At 39.4% G+C, this 19,525-nt stretch overlaps 1 protein-coding gene across 1 annotated transcript in view; it reads left to right on the top strand.

Annotated features, from left to right (window-relative positions):
- Positions 1 to 5,398: 5,398 nt before the first annotated feature.
- LOC139477130 (transmembrane protein 221-like) overlaps positions 5,399 to 19,525 on the top strand; it is a 54,032-nt gene continuing 39,905 nt past the window's right edge. The window contains exon 1 of the mRNA XM_071259687.1: positions 5,399 to 5,481. The gene's annotated coding sequence lies outside the window, so the exon portion shown is untranslated. The remainder of the gene's footprint in view (positions 5,482 to 19,525) is intronic.

Below are 19,525 nucleotides of genomic sequence, written 5' to 3' on the forward strand. Positions count from 1 at the left end.
TCACTAGTTGATGGTGATTCCTCTACACGTGTTGGTGATATAGTAGGGATTGTACAGTGAATATCTTTTGATTATGGAAGGGGTTTAGTTGCTTTTGGTCATCTGTAAAGAGCTTTTTTTCCTGTCCGTGTTTCTCCTTTCACCCTTTTCAGATTACTTCAAGTTTAGGCCATTTCCACACTAGTGTGGTCTGACATATTTTGAGAACGGTGATTTGTTCCGTTAATCCCAATCGATGACAAGTGAAGTCTAATTCCGCGACGTTAATATTCAAGGCAAACATAGGTATTTTTATGTTTCATTCTTTAGATAGGAAACGGACCAAACTGTTTATTTCTGCTGCATCAAATATGGTGAACGTTGTAATCACTCAATGTTTTGACATCTATGATTTTCAACTGCAAATATTCTGTCATTAGTCACGCAAACACTCAAATTCACTGTCATAAACTGTATTTAGGCAAATCAATATTTCGCTGAAACCTCGAGTCAAATAGAGGCTCTTACGTGTTTTATCGCCTTTTGTATAGTCACAGGCATCGCCCATCAGTTGTACACATGAGGAGATGATGGCTGAGCTGGCAGCAGGATGGGACTAAAGCGTTCAGGAATCAAGCAATTGAATAACATCTCATTACGACATGTTTGCTCGGAATCTACACCGTTGGGTCAAGGGTACCGATTTCTCAGATTTTGCAATCCGACCTAATGAACTAGTCACACTTGCTATATTCATCACCTAAATGTGTCATGGATATAACAATTAAGTATTCCGAAAAGTCCCGTGGTTCTTCGTGTCATCTTCTTGTGCATGAGTTATCAAAGAAAGTATCTTGATTTCGGCTTTCAAACAATATGAGTGCCACAGATGTAACGTTTCTGAATATTAAAATCATGCTATATTAATCTCTTGCCGCTATTTAGGTTAGAAATCCTTGACCAGTGACATGATAAAAGCGTCAAACTTCTGGTACACTCCAACATATATATTTTGTTTGTGTTTTGTTGTGTGTAACAGCTTGGAAAGAAAATGTACCTTAAACGTCACCAAATCTACCTAAACAATCAAATCTAATCTAATCTTATAAACTCAATCAAACAAATTTTGAACTTGATGTGTACACACACCATTCTAATCTAACTTCATTACGAAAATGTCCACGTTACTTTGTAGGCAGTTACATGATAAAACCGGAAATGTGTTAGGAATAGTTTAACAAATCATGAATTCTTTGAAGTAGCTTCTGTCTTTGTAGTGATTGAACGGCCTTCAACAACGCCTACCACCTCATCATCAAAAGCTGATTTACCAAACTGAATATACACCAGACATGTAGCTGAGGGTGTCATAGATTTTAATGGACATATTTCAAGTTTTCTTTTAAAAAGTGTCTGTCCAAGAGATAAAGAAATCCCAATCCACGTGATCCAACATGAAACCGGTCAAACTTGATTTTCTATGATGACCTGGCCAAAAAACGTTGATTATATCAAGACTGTTTGGGCTTGAGTCTTTATGTGTATTAAACGCCTTTACGTCACATCAATGTATTAATCAAAGGTCTTCACGTTTGCACCAGTCGGCGAAAAATGGCGCTCCTAATATTTATTGAACAAATATCCTCTCTTATATCAGTAAGATTTAACCAATTCAAGTGATGTTGGGTCATACTTGAAACGGTTTCAGGGTTCCTGTAAACGTGCACAGCTTTAGACATTGAACAAAGCTGTAGTGATTGGTCTTTGAGTTCTTCCTCTGGTCTAGACTTTGTTGAAGCAGGTTTCCACATAGCATACACGAATAAGCAGTCCAAGATTTATAGAAATATACCACTGCCCCCGATCCTGGGGAATCGAACATCTTTTCACGTCCTATAAAACAACGCCTTTCGGCCGATGATACTTGTTCTTTACTTTCACGCTCTCTGAGCAACTCAATCATTCAGTCCGCCTCACCTCTCATGCAAATCTTTTTTCTAGTCTCGTGTTTTTCTCTCTTATTCTCCCTCCCTCATCAGTAGCTGACTGTTCTCTTCTTTTACTGGAATTTATTGCTTCACACTACATTTAGGTCAGAAACAGGACGTGTAAGGAAATCGGTATCCTCATAGAAACTCTTCATCCAAAGTCATCACGAAAATCACTATTCATCTTATTCGCCCCATTAGTATAGAGCATCCCTGAGTTGGGATATAAATTCACACTCTCGCTCTACAAGATTTTGTTCAAAGTCAGACCCTCACTTGATGTGTTGACTGGGTGAGTGACAGAAGCCACTAAATTCGTTCATTTATCACCCTAATTGTACCATATATGCTTCTCTGGAGGAAGGTGTGCCGCCTATTAAAGTAAAATGTATGAAAGTTCTAAGACACCTTTACCCACTATCTATTCCATCCACTCAAGGGAAACGGAGGCTCGGGTGGCCCAGCTATTTAAGGCGACATATTTGCTGTTCACAGTTACTTTCCAGAAGCCCAACACCAACCTGTTTCTAGGTTTATAACTGCCATACCAGTGCACGTGGGTTTTTGCCAAAGTGGTTTACTCCCAAATTAAGCTGATACGCCGTGATATGACGAAAAAATTTCAAAGCAGAGTTAACCAAAATTATTCTCTCATAAGGAAACACGTTTTAATAATCCAAACACTGATTTTGACAACTGCCAACCAAGCAAAGAATTTTCATCATGCTGCTACATCCTACTTACTGTTTCTATTTGCTGAATGTCCATGGCTCAAGTTGACGAGATGCCTAGGCTGCGAGTCATGTACTTTGGCCGCATTAGAATATAGTTCCTTCATTGTCTTGAAAAACACCAGCCAGAATACTTGACATAGAGACACTGATTCTATTTTCCCACGCCGTTGATCATTTTATTTCATGACTTGTCTTATCGCTTGTCTTATCAATGATTCATCAACCGAGAGAGAAAATCGTAAATAATACTGTTTTCTATCGTAGACAAGCGTGCAGTGATAGACATGTACCCAGCAGTCAACATACAACGGCAGCCAGAAAAGTCTTTGGGTTTGGTTGAAACATATTTTACTCAGCGATAACAGGGATTCTGGATAACGAGTCACCGAATATATTTACAGCAAACTGTACAACTTCTTTGAGAGGCATTAAGAAGTTGGAGTTCTAAGTAAGGATATGATATATGGAAGAACAACGTCTTTAATATAATTAGGGTTACGTTTCAATGTAGGTTCTAACACCGTTGTCAAGTGATATCACTTACTTGATAACGGTGTTAGAACCTACACCGAAACGTTGTTCCTAATTGTAATAAAGAAGTTGTTCATCCATATATCTTATCCTTACTACATACGTGCAAGTACAGACCAGTGGTTGAGTCCAAATCAACTGTGCACAGTGTGAGCAATGCTCAACGTCAGTTAGGTACGATGACACACATCGTAAAGGTGAGTCATGGAAGGTGAGTCATGGTGAGTACATGGTGGGTTCATGTCAGTGGACTCTGGACACACCAGTTCAGCCTTGTTATCAGCAAGAAAGGGTCTTCTTAATGGCCCTCCATACACTTACCATTTCATCGTTCCGGTTGTCCTTCTACTAGTCACATCATTTACGACACGAATGACGTACATCTGTCTTGTATTTCCGGATTTCTCCGGGGCCTAGTATAGGTAGAATCTTAACGTCATGTAGATGTATTAAAATATATCCTTTAATTACAAAGCCCAATACTAATACCACAGGGGCGTCCATAACATTTAAAATTCTGATATTTTATATGATATTCTGGAACAGTATACATTTGCTCCAAATGTCAAAGGGACAATCTTAATTATATACCGTTGAAACCAAGGATTGATTCCAAAGTGAAGACTCCCGGAGAGTTTTGGGAAAACAAACAAAATCGTTGGTCGCGGTGGTCTTGCTTCGTGGTACAGTAACCTTCAGGCCGTTATTTAACCAATAATGTAAACATATACCATCAAACTGACAACAGTTATAGATATCTATTTTGTTTAAAGAAATTCGGTTGGCACATAAAAACATGTCATAACTAAACATAATCACACATATTGATGTAACTTTAACCCTAAAAGTGTAGATAACTTTGAAAACGTCAGTGGCATGAGGTTATCTTACAACCCCTTCCATTCTATTCTAGTAAATGTATAGCCACGTGTGTAAGAACTTTTGTTAACGTGGATCACGCCTGAATAAAATTAAGAAAATGTTCCGCAACCAAGCAGGGGAATATCGCACATTTAAAATAAAATCAATGCGTATTCATTGAATATATCAGGAAAAACACACGCTGTGTTTATGGGCGACATAGAGGTATCCTAGTCGTTGCCCATTTTATATGATGGATATGACACGGTAGGAATCAATATGAGCGACATGTCAAGAAATCTATATCGTCTCCTTCAGAAATATGTCATGTCGTGTCATCATGAGGTAACCTCAGCACCAACTAATTATCTTCGACATTGATGCTGGGAATAACTTGTCTGCCATCGTCGGCGCCCCATTGTTTCATCAACATTTATTCCTAACATCTGATTCCTCGCCAAACCTCGACATCTAAGCGTCTTGAAAGTGTGTGTTAAGTCCGTGCCTGCGTGCAGGGTACACTATCAGTGTCGTTCATCCCGCCGTCGGAGACATCAGATTATTGATCAACGTAGCCTTTCTGACAAATTGCACCAGAGAATATATATGCATATGCATACCCACGTCGAGCAGACCCCTATTTACTTGGAAGTCATATTACACTGACTGTATGATAAGGGATGACATTGTATTGCTCATGTCATTTATTGATAGAGGCCATTACACTTCAAAGACACAGACACTGGATATTGGGATAAAGGAATTGGTACTTAGAGATACTTTGATGGAACTGCCGCATACTGAACAGCAGTTATCTGCGAAAAGTATGTTGTACTGATTGAGTATTAAGTATTGATTGAAAGGCTTTTTTCAGTATTGGTCCAATTATGTTTGTCTTGTAGTGTAAATATTTATCTGAATGTCTGGAATATTCCACCTACATAAATTTAGAATAGCTACGCTCCTCTGTGAGCAATCACTGTCTTCCTGTGCCTCCTTTCCATCGGATTTCCTTGACGAGATTAACTTACCGTAACATCAGTCTTGGTAAGAGAGCAGCATCTCGTGAACAGCAAATGTACTTTGCGGCACCATTTGTGATAGACGTCAACGTTGTGACATCCCCAAGGTCGTTGACGTATCCCGTCTGTCGCCGAGTCAGCCTAAGCCCCTTTCCCCCATCTCTCCCCTCCTGCACATACAAAACGTTCCCCTTAAGTTAATGGGGACCCAAAAATCAATACCAGCACCCTCGCTCTGTGGAACCGGCAGCAAGGACATTCGTCTCTGAGCCTCGCTGTGCTGGAGTCGTTCCTAGTTCCATGTTATCAACTTCAGCATGGTTATATAAGATGTTTAGAGAGCGCATCACGGACGCCATGGACAAGGTAAGGCTGTTCTACTTGTGGAATTAATTTCACCCCAATCAAGTTGTGGGTGACATGGATTGTCAGTGTTGCGCATCTATCCATTCTGACAGTTCTTGGCAATGGTCGATGGCACGTTTGTAGCATTCTGGCACTTTGCGGTGGTACAAGGCACGAGGGAAGACGTTCTCCGTTCGTAAATGCTCTTGTTGGAAGGAATGGTTTATTTCTTACAAATTTTACGTATATAAAGAACACCTTGACCTATGACATTGCTGGGTGTTGATGTGAATGTCTGAATTCCGTGAATTTTACCAAAACACTCAGGTCTGCACACGATTACTATTACACTCTGTCCTTCTCATGTCACACAGCCTGAAATAAGTTGCTAGTTTTAATACATGGTCACTGTTACATCAGGCAGCGCACTGTCTGATAAACTAGCAAACGTTTTCTTTGAAAATGCATGGCGCTTGGTGGTTTGGTAAATGTCGCATATCAAGCCATGCCTGTAGAGTTGCCACTTGTTGCCTTACAGTTCAAACATTAAAGGTTTCCTGTTGAATAGGTCCCTCTTCCTTCGTCCTACAGAGTTGTTGTAATCTGGTAGTACTTTGGCTTGTTCTTGCCTGGAAGAAACCAATTATTTGTTATTGTAATTATGGTAATCCATAACATTTGGTGAACATCAAACAGTTGTTTGGTGTTAATAACATTGCCATTATTTGATCATTCTAATACTGCCTTTATTTAGTGATCATAATATTACCGTTTTTTGGTGGTCAAAACATTAACATTATTTGATGATCATAACATTACCGTTATTTAGTTATCATATTATTTCCGTTATTTGGTGATCATAGTATAACCATTATACGGTGATCATAACATTAAAATTATTTGGTGATCATAATATTACCATTATTTGGTGATCATAACTTTGAAATTATTCGGTGATCATAACAACACCATTATTTGGTGATCATAATATTACCATTATTCGGTGATCATAGCATTACCATTATTCGGTGATCATAGCATTACCATTATTCGGTGATCAAAACAACACCATTATTTGGTGATCATAATATTACCATTAATATTACTTGGTGATCATAGCATTACCAATCTTCGGTGATCAAAACAAAACCATTATTGGGTGATCATAACATTACCATTATTCGGTGATCATAACAAAACCATTATTGGGTGATCGTAATATTACCATTATTCGGGAATCATAACAATACCATTATTGGGTGATCGTAACATTACCATTACTCGGTGATCATAGCATTACCATTATTCGATGATCATAGTATTAAAATTATTCGATGATCATAACATTACCATTATTTTGTGATCATAAAAATACAATTATTCGGGAATCATAACAATACCATTATTCGGTGATCATAACATTACCATTATTCGGGGATCATAACAATACCATTATTCGGTGATCATAACATTAACATTATTTGGTGATCATAACATTACCGATATTTTGTCATTGAAACACTACCGTTATTTGCTAATCATAACATTTCCGTAATTTTCTGATCATATCAATACCGTTCTTTAGTGATCATAACATTAACGTTAATTGGTCATCATAACATTAACGTTAATTGGTCATCATAACATTAACGTTAATTGGTCATCATAACATTATTTGCTCGGATTGGCAAAATCAAAACAGGGGACTTGTTAAACTTAGCCATTCCGTTCCACTAATTTACACACCTGGGTTAGAAATAAGAAGAGACCAGTGGAATCTCCTCATTTGTTTCATATTTAGATATATGCATAAAGTTTCAGAGTGACAAAAAATATCTACAAGGTTGTATGACAGGATGTATGACTATTGGAAACAATATTCCGCCGACTCTGGCTCAAAAGTTATTTCATCAGGGATACGACATTCAAGGCCTTAGTAAGCTTTCAAAGAGTTTTACGATTGGACGCATCAGTGACAAATATGATGTCTGATGTAATTTTCTATTTTCATTTGTACCATATGTTATATTTGTACCCGTGTTTTTTTTTATAGATGAACAATTATCTTGCCTTTGCATGTGTTTGTGACGTGTACCACAGGTTAGGCATTATACGCTCACATTTCGCGAACACCTGTTATCATCAATATTGGCAGTGATTTATAAACACATAATTATGCTATAGTCAGAAACGTACAATGGGCCATTATGATTATTGAAATGGTTCGGTCGCTTTTATTTTTGTGATAATAAAATTAGGATTAATTGGTGAGAATAACTTTACCGTCACGTTGCAATTCATAACATTACCGTTATTTGATGAATTGGTTAGTGCAGTTATTTCGTAAATTTGTCATTGCTGACATTTGCTAGGAGACAACATCAACATTTTTTGTAGCCCAAGAGACGAATCCTTTATAGAATATAAGACATCTGTAATTGATAGAACATAATATTTATGACATTTTACTCTATAAGTATAATTTTTGTTTGGTTGTACATGATGTTTCTGTTCTTTTGTTGTGTGTGTGTGTATATATATGGATTGTGAGTACTGGACGTAACCTGAATGTTGGCGAGAGACAACTATTTGCTAATGACTGTATGCTAATGGTTATTGCAATGCTACCGGTAGGGAGTACCATCATGCCATTATTGTCGGGTAGCGCAAGGTAACGTATCGGTGTTTCCAGTATTTATGCCACAATTTCGTTTCAAATATAGTTCATATGCTGACATCAACAACACCATCATGAAATGAAATAGCGTATAAAGGTATAAAGATCTTTTGACGCATCACATATTCAATTCATGCGGGCGCCTAGCTGCCACGTTATAAGCAGGTGATTAATGCAAGTTGAATAATGACCAAAAGATTCGATTCGTCTAATTCTAAGCTGCAATACCCCAAATGATGTAAACTAGTCAATCAAAATACATTCCCCGCTCAAGCTCAATTCGACGATCAAAACTGGATTTGACTGTTCCTCCTACAAGGCTTTCATATCGATTTTAATACTTTCCCGGGATTACATGTGGCATAGTACAGTTGGATTTGAGCAGTGCTGCCGCGTGTCGTGCCAGTCCCCCCGGGAGGGTCCGTGTTGTTCGCTGGTTATGAAACTCTGCTGCTGTCACAGCTGCACCCGTTATCAAACAAACCCGGGGGTAATGAAGCTATTGACATCAACGTCTACATAAAAACATCTTCCTCCCGACGTTGCCTCCCACATGCGGTTTCGTCGTGCTTGGAGCTGTTTAATTAAAGGCCAGTTTTTTAAATGAATGCCTTGCGAGGACAGATTGGGTGGATGCATTTCCCTTTTCGTGTATTTCGCAAGTTTTAAGAAATCGAAATGCGAAATTTCGACAGGTCTCTGATCATACAGCATACCAGATGTTGTAAAAAATAATAAATTAAGCCATTTTGGTTGCTCTGCAGGTGTAAGAAACGGGGCAACCCGGCTTTGGATGCAATAGTGGAGCGAGTTAGTATATGATAAGAAGGAATGGTATTTACTTTTCACCTGATAAATACACTTAAATAGACGGATCCGTTCTTCTTCACTTTTACATCATATTGGTTAGTAGAAGACATATACAATTGGAAAGAAAAACGGGAAGTTGTGTTTTGAAAAATTGATATATATTGTTTGAAAGGGGAAAGAAAAGACATAGTACTGTTGCCTATTTACCGTTATGTTTTATATAACCTGTCGATACTACTGTTGGAAGTGAAAAAGTGAAGATACATTAATGTTGCCTATTTACTGTTACGTTTTATAACATTGTAGTTGATATTTACTGATGCAAGTGAAAAGGTGAAGATATAAAATGATGTCTATTTACTGTTGTATTGAATAATCGGCTGATCACTGATGGAAATTATAGCATGTAGTGTGTTCAAAACGTTGCCGACCAATTGTTCGGGCACATACAGAAGTTAGTACCGCCCTTACTAAACATATCCTTACTGTTACTAACTTTTTCTTATCAGTAAAACGTATTGTTATAAGTTGATTACTAATCGAAACGCGAAGGTTAACACAGAATTCGGCACGTAAAGACCTAAATTGTGAAATCAATAAATAACCACACAAGATCAATGAATAATTAACAATCACGTTGCAACACACAGGGTTATGTTGAAAAGTATAAAAAGCAATACAATGGGTCACAATATGTGACAGCAGCAATGAAAAAAACAACCCAAACTACACAAGTCACACGATTGTCCAGAAATAGCTTCAACTACAAACATGTACATATGTAAGGGATGTAACTCTAAATTACTAGATGTCAGGGTCACTACCAAAGCGGATATTGTACGAGCGCCTCGATCAATTTGCTGCCATTTACAATCAACAGTACTGCCTAAAGATAACAATACTACTGCCACACAACAGTATCACGCACTATGAATTGGGGTTGGAGATGATGTCTGTATTCAAACCAAGATTTCAAGATGCGGGTATAGGGAGTGTAGCCACAAGGTTAAAGCGTTCGCTTGTCACGCCAATGACACGAACAAGGTTTGAAATCATTGTTAAATCCCGCCATTATACAGCTTGAATACTGCTCAAAGCGGAGGAAATCTAACTCGTATACAGAAAGTGGCAAATAATGATGGCCTACGTTCAGTGCTAAACCACTGGACAGTATACAGACTCCGTTATGACCTCGTTAGTTCGAGTGAGTGAATTGTGCTTAACACCACAGTTGGCAACATACAATCTATTTCAAATTGGTATAAAAATAGCCGAATCTGGGTCACTCAGGTGTCTAAAATCATAAGCAACGAACCATATCATTGACTAAGATAACGCATAATTAGAGTCTGACTACGGATAACCGTTTTAAGCGGCTCAGACGACAAGCACGATGTACTGACGACACATTCTGACCCGGGTTATACACAAGGGTTATAATACAAGACCGCGAAACAAACACAAAATCTCCACTTTAAAAAGACATTCATCTGGACCAACACGAACCGACTAAGCTATTGAGAGTGGTATGTTTCCAGTTTCACCAAACGAACAAATACATGTTTTAATGGGAATTCACTTAACTATATCATATTTTATTCCACTTTAGGCCAAGTTCACACAGTGCCGATTATGGCTCCCGTTTTAGATCAGACAGTGCTACGACACGAAAGTGAAAGAGTCCGATTGCTGTCCTCAATTATCTGGAATGTCCTATCATTGTCTGAACGCAGTCGTATACGTTCGTTACAGTGTCCTACGGACCGGGAAAGGTCGACTGAGGTCGGCCAAGCGCTCCCGACAGTATGGTGCATCCCGTCACATTCGGGAAACTCAGCCGATTTTGTCCAGTCGAATTACAAACGTGACTATTTGGTGACAGATTCTGCTGTATCGGATCAAAATCGTAACAGTGTCCTGTGTTGTCTGGACGGTGTCCTGTGGATCGGGACGGGACAGATTCGGTCGTTTTTTTACCATGCGAAAGATACAAATTTCGATTGAGAAAGGGAGAATCGGGAAGAATTCGGCTGGAAACGGCTGAATAGGGACGCTTCCTGAACAATATCTGATCGTTTGTGAATTTCCTGCCACGAATCACAGGATCTTCATCAGACTTTTGACAAATTTTAATCGGGAATGGTCAAGGACGGCAGTAAAAATCCTGAATGTGTGTCTGAGCCCTTATAGCTATGAGGAAATACGTCTAGGCCTGGAACTGGACCAGGAAGATTTACGTTGAGGAAATCCATTGAAACACTGGATTTGTTGTAATTATCTTCTCCAATGTTTGGAAGACTTTCATCGTTAGCAGATTAACACGGGGCTACAATATCTGTGAGATAATACCCTTGTTTATAGTTGGCCATGAGGCTCTAGCCGACATGTATGTATCGGCGCCGTATCTAATCTCCACACATTCAACAGTTGTGGATCTGGGGAGACGTTACAAGAAAAAAACAACTCATAGAGAATTAATACAATGAAACATGTTTTGAATGAGCTAAACTATAATGTTGCTTAATGTATTTGTATCCTGTAGCTATATGTTATATATCTCACAAAAGAGAATTCATTCATTGTAATTGTTCTGGAACGAACGAACGAACGAACGAACGAACGAACGAATGAATTAATTGTTTCCTCCCATGAACAGAAGAGTTACAACGAAGTTATATAATTATATTATAATTATTTAAAATAAATGTGTGAACGTGTTATCCTTGAACTAATATCCACCACCGATATTTCATATTCACTGTATTAGACAAACATAATGTCCAAGACGTTTTTCAATCTATACCAATAATATGAGAATTCCATCAAAATAAAATGGCATGTTTATTCATCAAAACCACCAGGTAACAATACAAGCATGTTTTCGTCACCTATCATTTTAAGTGACACATTCACAAGTCAATATCACATGATAGTCATAGTCACAGGCAAATCTGACCTGTAAAGATTTGGGTTAGAACAGGTCTTCAGCAACCCATGCTTATCATAAGGGGCGATATGCTTGGTGTAAGAGGCGACTAACGGGATCGGATGGTCAGGCTCGCTGACTTGGTTGATGCATGTCATCGTATCCTGATTGGGTGGATCAAAGCTCATGTGACAATCACTGAATTCTCCGGTCCAGACTCGATTATTTACAAACCGCAGTCATATAACTGGAATATTGCCGAGTGCGGTGTTAAACAACAAACAAACACAAACAAATCTCTTGTATAAAGGACGTCCACGTGAAACTTTAGGCCCAGATCCAATCTTTCTAACGAAATTGAAGTTAATCTCGCCATAGAGCATGTCTTCACTCACATTGTACTGGTGTGGAATCTGTGTATTTGTATCCCCTAGCTTTGGGGTTGTATCTCCCACAATAGAGCATGTCTTCACTCACATTGTACTGATGTGGAATCTGTGTATTTGTATCCCCTAGCTTAGGGGTTGTATCTCCAACAATAGAGCATGTCTTCACTCACATTGTACTGGTGTGGAATCTGTGTATTTGTATCCCCTAGCTTAGGGGTTGTATCTCCAACAATAGAGCATGTCTTCACTCACATTGTACTGGTGTGGAATCTGTGTATTTGTATCCCCTAGCTTAGGGGTTGTATCTCCCACAATAGAGCATGTCTTCACTCACATTGTACTGGTGTGGAATCTGTGTATTTGTATCCCCTAGCTTTGGGGTTGTATCTCCCGGAATAGAGCATGTCTTCACTCACATTGTACTGGTGTGGAATCTGTGTATTTGTATCCCCTAGCTTAGGGGTTGTATCTCCCACAATAGAGCATGTCTTCACTCACATTGTACTGGTGTGGAATCTGTGTATTTGTATCCCCTAGCTTTGGGGTTGTATCTCCCACAATAGAGCATGTCTTCACTCACATTGTACTGGTGTGGAATCTGTGTATTTGTATCCCCTAGCTTAGGGGTTGTATCTCCCACAATAGAGCATGTCTTCACTCACATTGTACTGATGTGGAATCTGTGTATTTGTATCCCCTAGCTTAGGGGTTGTATCTCCAACAATAGAGCATGTCTTCACTCACATTGTACTGGTGTGGAATCTGTGTATTTGTATCCCCTAGCTTAGGGGTTGTATCTCCCACAATAGAGCATGTCTTCACTCACATTGTACTGGTGTGGAATCTGTGTATTTGTATCCCCTAGCTTAGGGGTTGTATCTCCCACAATAGAGCATGTCTTCACTCACAGTGTACTGGTGTGGAATCTGTGTATTTGTATCCCCTAGCTTAGGGGTTGTATCTCCCACAATAGAGCATGTCTTCACTCACATTGTACTGATGTGGAATCTGTGTATTTGTATCCCCTAGCTTTGGGGTTGTATCTCCCACAATAGAGCATGTCTTCACTCACATTGTACTGATGTGGAATCTGTGTATTTGTATCCCCTAGCTTTGGGGTTGTATCTCCCACAATAGAGCATGTCTTCACTCACATTGTACTGGTGTGGAATCTGTGTATTTGTATCCCCTAGCTTAGGGGTTGTATCTCCCACAATAGAGCATGTCTTCACTCACATTGTACTGGTGTGGAATCTATGTATTTGTATCCCCTAGCTTTTAGGGTTGTATCTCCCATAATAGAACATGCCTTAACTGACATTGGGCTAGCGTGAAATTTATTTATGTTTGTACAGTTAGTAGATAGGTCTACTTTATTAAAAAAGTCAAAAGTGTTTATTGTACAAAGGCCAACGGCCCATATACAATGCATATGTACAGATGAAAATTCAATTCACGGACAACATTGTTTGTGAAAAAGTAGTTTCTGACATGACTCCAAGCCACCGGTAATATTCAGGTAAACAGTGAAGTTCCGTTTATCCAGACAGTACCACTCCTATACACGTATATGAAATCATCGGGAGGAATGAACCTCCATCGGGGCTTAGACTTGTCTCTTACATTAGATTCATGACTTTCCCAACATTTATCTGCCTGTTGAGCAAACTCCCATGTGTACGTAAACTTGTCTCACATTTTGTACATGACTTTAGTCGTCCGAGAAAACGGGGTTTTACACCTCCAGTGTATCCTTCCCCGACGAGTTGGGTCGTTGCTAATTTTGTCAACCAGTTGATTGGATTGTTCCTAGGCACGCTGTTATGTTGCAGACACACCCACAACTTCGGGGAAACCCAAAACGCAGGGTATACAATATGTCGCGTGTAAACTATCGTTTGTTCTCATATTTTCCCATGTTGATAAATATACAAGGCAATCAGAGTAGGAAATTGGAGTCTTGGATTTTTCCGAGGCGCATTTTCTACAGAGTTTTCGTGCACTCATATTATTAAAATAGAATGACCTTTGTAAAAAAATATATTCTGAATCGTCTATCAGAGACTGTCACTTCATTCTAATACATCTGAATATTTTTTGTCTCTATTACTGGGTAAAGTAATGGTGATCGCTCCACGTCATAGGCAACAGGCAATCATATCAGAACAAAACAACATTTGTAGATCAGTGTTAGTTACTACGACATTCATCACCATAATATATACACCAGAAATAAACTTTAAAAAACATGAAAGGATTAGTCTGTATGATCAGTTAAGTTTTGGGCACCGTTTGTTTGCTTGCTTGCTTGTTTGGCAACTGGGTAATATCTGCCACCTAAACATGGTCATAAGATGCCTGGCCACAATTTCATGCAAGGAAAGAGTACCATCAAACATTAATCATAGTAGGGGGTACACCCACATTAAATACTCTCGGTTTCAAAAAAAGTTAAGTGCTATCCAAGCTACATTTAACATAATCCTACATTGATGGATCAATAATAGTTCATGTTTACTATATTGTGGTAACGGAAATAGTTAATCGATATTTAACGGATGCCGATATTTATATAGTAACACTTAACACTACGTCTTCTATACATCTGATTTCACCAAATGCAAAAAACAATGTTTCCACCAAATGTAACGTCAACAGACGTTGAGTATTTAACGATTCTCAAACACAATTTCAGTTCCTATTTGACGACTGAGTAGCGTTGTTCTTTTTTATCTGCCCACTATTCTTTTTACTTATCAAAGTAGACCATACATGTGCTCTTTGTGTATGTAAGGTTTTAGAAACTGATTTTTAGCAAGCATTATTTGTACTAAACACAAAGTGATAACGTCGAGTAACTAGCGTCCTTTTTGACCCGCCATGTTTTTTCGGCAACAGTAAACGAAGTGGCTGTCATTTTTGAAACATGAAAATGAATGGATTGTTTTTAGGTTTGTTCGCAGTTGGGTTGTCTAATGGACTCTTTACACGGTAAAGAAGACATCGGTGGGACAAACACAGATTACGTGAATTTTTTAATTCACAGCGGATCGCTTGTCAAATGTATAACGGAGAGTTGTGTTAACAAGTTTACGTTTTGGCACGCAGCCAGACCAAAGACAGGAAGTGTGCTGAAAATTTGATATTGACTGTGAACAGAGACATCCTTTCTCGGGTTTGGTTTTTCTACCGCATAGTCTTCATGTTCCACAAGAATATATCCAGGCCTGGTTTTGTAAATGGTGAGACGCTGACTGACGTCATTTGTCGTGTTGTGTGTTTGTTTCAGACACAATGTGTGCTTATTAATAGTCGTTGTGTTTTGTTCCTTTGACAAGTATTTAAATCTGTCTCCTTATTGGACATGTTTGGACTTTTTGATTACACGTTTATATACGTCAAACACTTTGCAACAGTTGTTGACATTTTTCTATATGGAAAAGAAATTAAAAACGTCTATCAGAAGGAAATAATTAAATGTCGATCACAGAGATTTGGCAAGGTATATCTTTTCTAAGAGTGAAGGGGGGCCCTGCCAAAAACTGAATAAGATAAGACTTAATTCTTAACTTGTTACTTTTTCTGAAGCTCACTCACTCACTCAAACATTCACTCACTCACAAACACAAACTCCCTCAAACACCTACTCACTCACTCACTCACTCGGTACAATACCTCAATCACTGTTTTCGTGAAGATCAATTGGACTGAATTATGTTACAAGCGCGTGGCGTGTTTCTCACGCAGTCAGTCATCCTAATAATATTTACGGAAAGTATAATTTGGGAAAGAGCATCCTTAATGAACTACCCATTTGGCCTTACATGCGATGTTCTCTGATATTAGCATCACATGACTGTACCTCTGGTATACAGTTTGCACACTGTCTTCATGTAACAAACAAGGAACCATAATGCATGCTTTGACCTTGTTTCATTGGGATCCAACTCACAAGATGGGACAAAATCTGTCAATGGTTCATATGCGGTGTGCCAAATTGATGGACATCTGCTCCTGGCATGGTGTGTCAAATTGAGGGGCATCTGTTACTTTGTGGTGTGCTAAATTGATGGACATCTGCTACTGGTATGGTGTGTCAAATTGATGGGCATCTGTTACTGGTATGGTGTGTGTAACTGATGGGCATCTGTTACTGTGTTGGTGTGCCAAATTGATGGGCATCCTGTTCTGATGTGAAATGCCAAAATGATGGGCATCTGTTACTTTGTTGGTGTGCCAAATTGATGGACATGTGCTTCTGGTGTGGTATGCCAAATTGATGGACTACCGCTACTGGTGTGGTGTGCAAAATTGATTGGCATCCTCTTCTGGTGTGAAACGCCAAACTGATGGGCATCTGTTACTCTGTAGTGTGCAAAATTGATGCGCATCTGCTACTGTCGTGATATGTCAAAGTGGTGGTATATGCTACTGTCGTGGTATGTCCAAGTTATGGCATCTGCTATTATTGTGATATGCCAAATTGAGGGGCATCTGTTACTGTGTGGTATGCTAAATTGATGGACATCTGCTCCTGGTATGGTGTGTCAAATTGATGGGCATCTGTTACTGGTATGGTGTGTGTAACTGATGGGCATCTGTTACTGTGTTGGTGTGCCAAATTGATGGGCATCCTGTTCTGATGTGATATGCCAAATTGATGGGCATCTGTTACTTTGTTGGTGTGCCAAATTGATCGGCATCCTCTTCTGGTGTGAAACGCCAAACTGATGAGCATCTGTTACTCTGTAGTGTGCAAAATTGATGCGCATCTGCTACTGTCGTGATATGTCAAAGTGGTGGTATATGCTACTGTCGTGGTATGTCCAAGTTATGGCATCTGCTATTATTGTGATATGCCAAATTGATGGGCATCTGTTACTGTGTGGTATGCTAAATTGATGGACATCTGCTCCTGGTATGGTGTGTCAAATTGATGGGCATCTGTTACTGGTATGGTGTGTGTAACTGATGGGCATCTGTTACTGTGTTGGTGTGCCAAATTGATGGGCATCTGTTACTGTGTTGGTGTGCCAAATTGATGGGCATCCTGTTCTGATGTGACATGCCAAATTGACGGACATCTGTTACTGTGTTGGTGTGCCAAATTGATGGACATCTGCTACTGGTGTGGTGTGCCACATTTATAGGCATCTGCTTTTTGTGTGGTATGCCACATTGATGGACATCTGCTACTCGTTTGTGTGCCAAATTGATGGGCATCTGCTTTTTGTGTGGTATGCCACATTAATGGACATCTGCTACTGGTGAGGTATGCCAAATTGATGGGCATCTGCTTCTGGTGTGGTATGCCAAATTGATGGACATGTGCTTCTGGTGTGGTATGCCAAATTGATGGACTACCGCTACTGGTGTGGTGTGCAAAATTGATTGGCATCCTCTTCTGGTGTGAAACGCCAAACTGATGGGCATCTGTTACTCTGTAGTGTGCAAAATTGATGCGCATCTGCTACTGTCGTGATATGTCAAAGTGGTGTTATATGCTACTGTCGTGGTATGTCCAAGTTATGGCATCTGCTATTATTGTGATATGCCAAATTGAGGGGCATCTGTTACTGTGTGGTACGCTAAATTGATGGACATCTGCTCCTGGTATGGTGTGTCAAATTGATGGGCATCTGTTACTGGTATGGTGTGTGTAACTGATGGGCATCTGTTACTGTGTTGGTGTGCCAAATTGATGGGCATCCTGTTCTGATGTGATATGCCAAATTGATGGGCATCCGTTACTGTGTTGGTGTGCCAAATTGATGGACATCTGCTACTGGTGTGGTGTGCCAAATTGATCGGCATCCTCTTCTGGTGTGAAACGCCAAACTGATGAGCATCTGTTACTCTGTAGTGTGCAAAATTGATGCGCATCTGCTACTGTCGTGATATGTCAAAGTGGTGGTATATGCTACTGTCGTGGTATGTCCAAGTTATGGCATCTGCTATTATTGTGATATGCCAAATTGATGGGCATCTGTTACTGTGTGGTATGCTAAATTGATGGACATCTGCTCCTGGTATGGTGTGTCAAATTGATGGGCATCTGTTACTGGTATGGTGTGTGTAATTGATGGGCATCTGTTACTGTGTTGGTGTGCCAAATTGATGCGCATCTGTTACTGTGTTGGTGTGCCAAATTGATGGGCATCCTGTTCTGATGTGATATGCCAAATTGACGGACATCTGTTACTGTGTTGGTGTGCCAAATTGATGGACATCTGCTACTGGTGTGGTGTGCCACATTGATAGGCATCTGCTTTTTGTGTGGTATGCCACATTGATGGACATCTGCTACTCGTTTGGTGTGCCAAATTGATAGGCATCTGCTATTGTGTGGTATGCTAAATTGATGGACATCCGCTACTGGTGTGGTGTGCAAAATTGATTGGCATCCTCTTCTGGTGTGAAACGCCAAACTGATGGGCATCTGTTACTCTGTAGTGTGCAAAATTGATGCGCATCTGCTACTGTCGTGATATGTCAAAGTGGTGGTATATGCTACTGTCGTGGTATGTCCAAGTTATGACATCTGCTGTTATTGTGATATGCCAAATTGATGGGCATCTGCTACTGATGTGGTATTCCAGATTGATAGGCAACAACTGTCCGTGCAGTATACCAAAACAGCAGATTCGGAAAAACTGCCCATGCCTTTGTTAGTTTTGAATAAACCTTTGTTAAAATATAGATACTCTATGAATGTGGGATTTTGAATATAAGTTGGCCCGATTGGTCATCTGACAAGAATCCAATGAGCGAATTGTGAGTTTACTTTACCACAATAGCATTGGAGTGATATTATATAATACTCATACAATACAATACGACTCTAAGGCCATTGTGTATTGGAAAGAGAAATGTCATACATTTAGCTTGGAGGTTTCTAATCTATCACCATGTTATGTTGTGCTATAGAAGGACAATACACAGACTCCTTTTTGAACAATAACGTGAGGATTATATGGTACTGCTTGTTCACCTCTTTAGCGTTAATACAAGATAACCCTGAAAACGGATTGAGCGCCTTGTCCACATTGAAACTGCATAGGAAACCAACCGTGTAATATATGCACTTCGACTTGTTTCCTTACAATGAAAGCTATGGAATATATAGATTTTTGAAATATATGCCCACTGACATGTATCTATACTATGTTTACATTACGAATAGTCAAAGAACTGCACAGTTGTGTGACGACACGGTCTATAATATGAAAGGATATACTTTTTACTGCTTGGCGATTCTGCTGG

The sequence above is a fragment of the Haliotis cracherodii genome, unplaced genomic scaffold (genome assembly GCF_022045235.1).
Source record: "Haliotis cracherodii isolate W230 unplaced genomic scaffold, xgHalCrac1.p SCAF_1, whole genome shotgun sequence".
Classification (NCBI taxonomy): Eukaryota; Metazoa; Mollusca; class Gastropoda; order Lepetellida; family Haliotidae; genus Haliotis; species Haliotis cracherodii.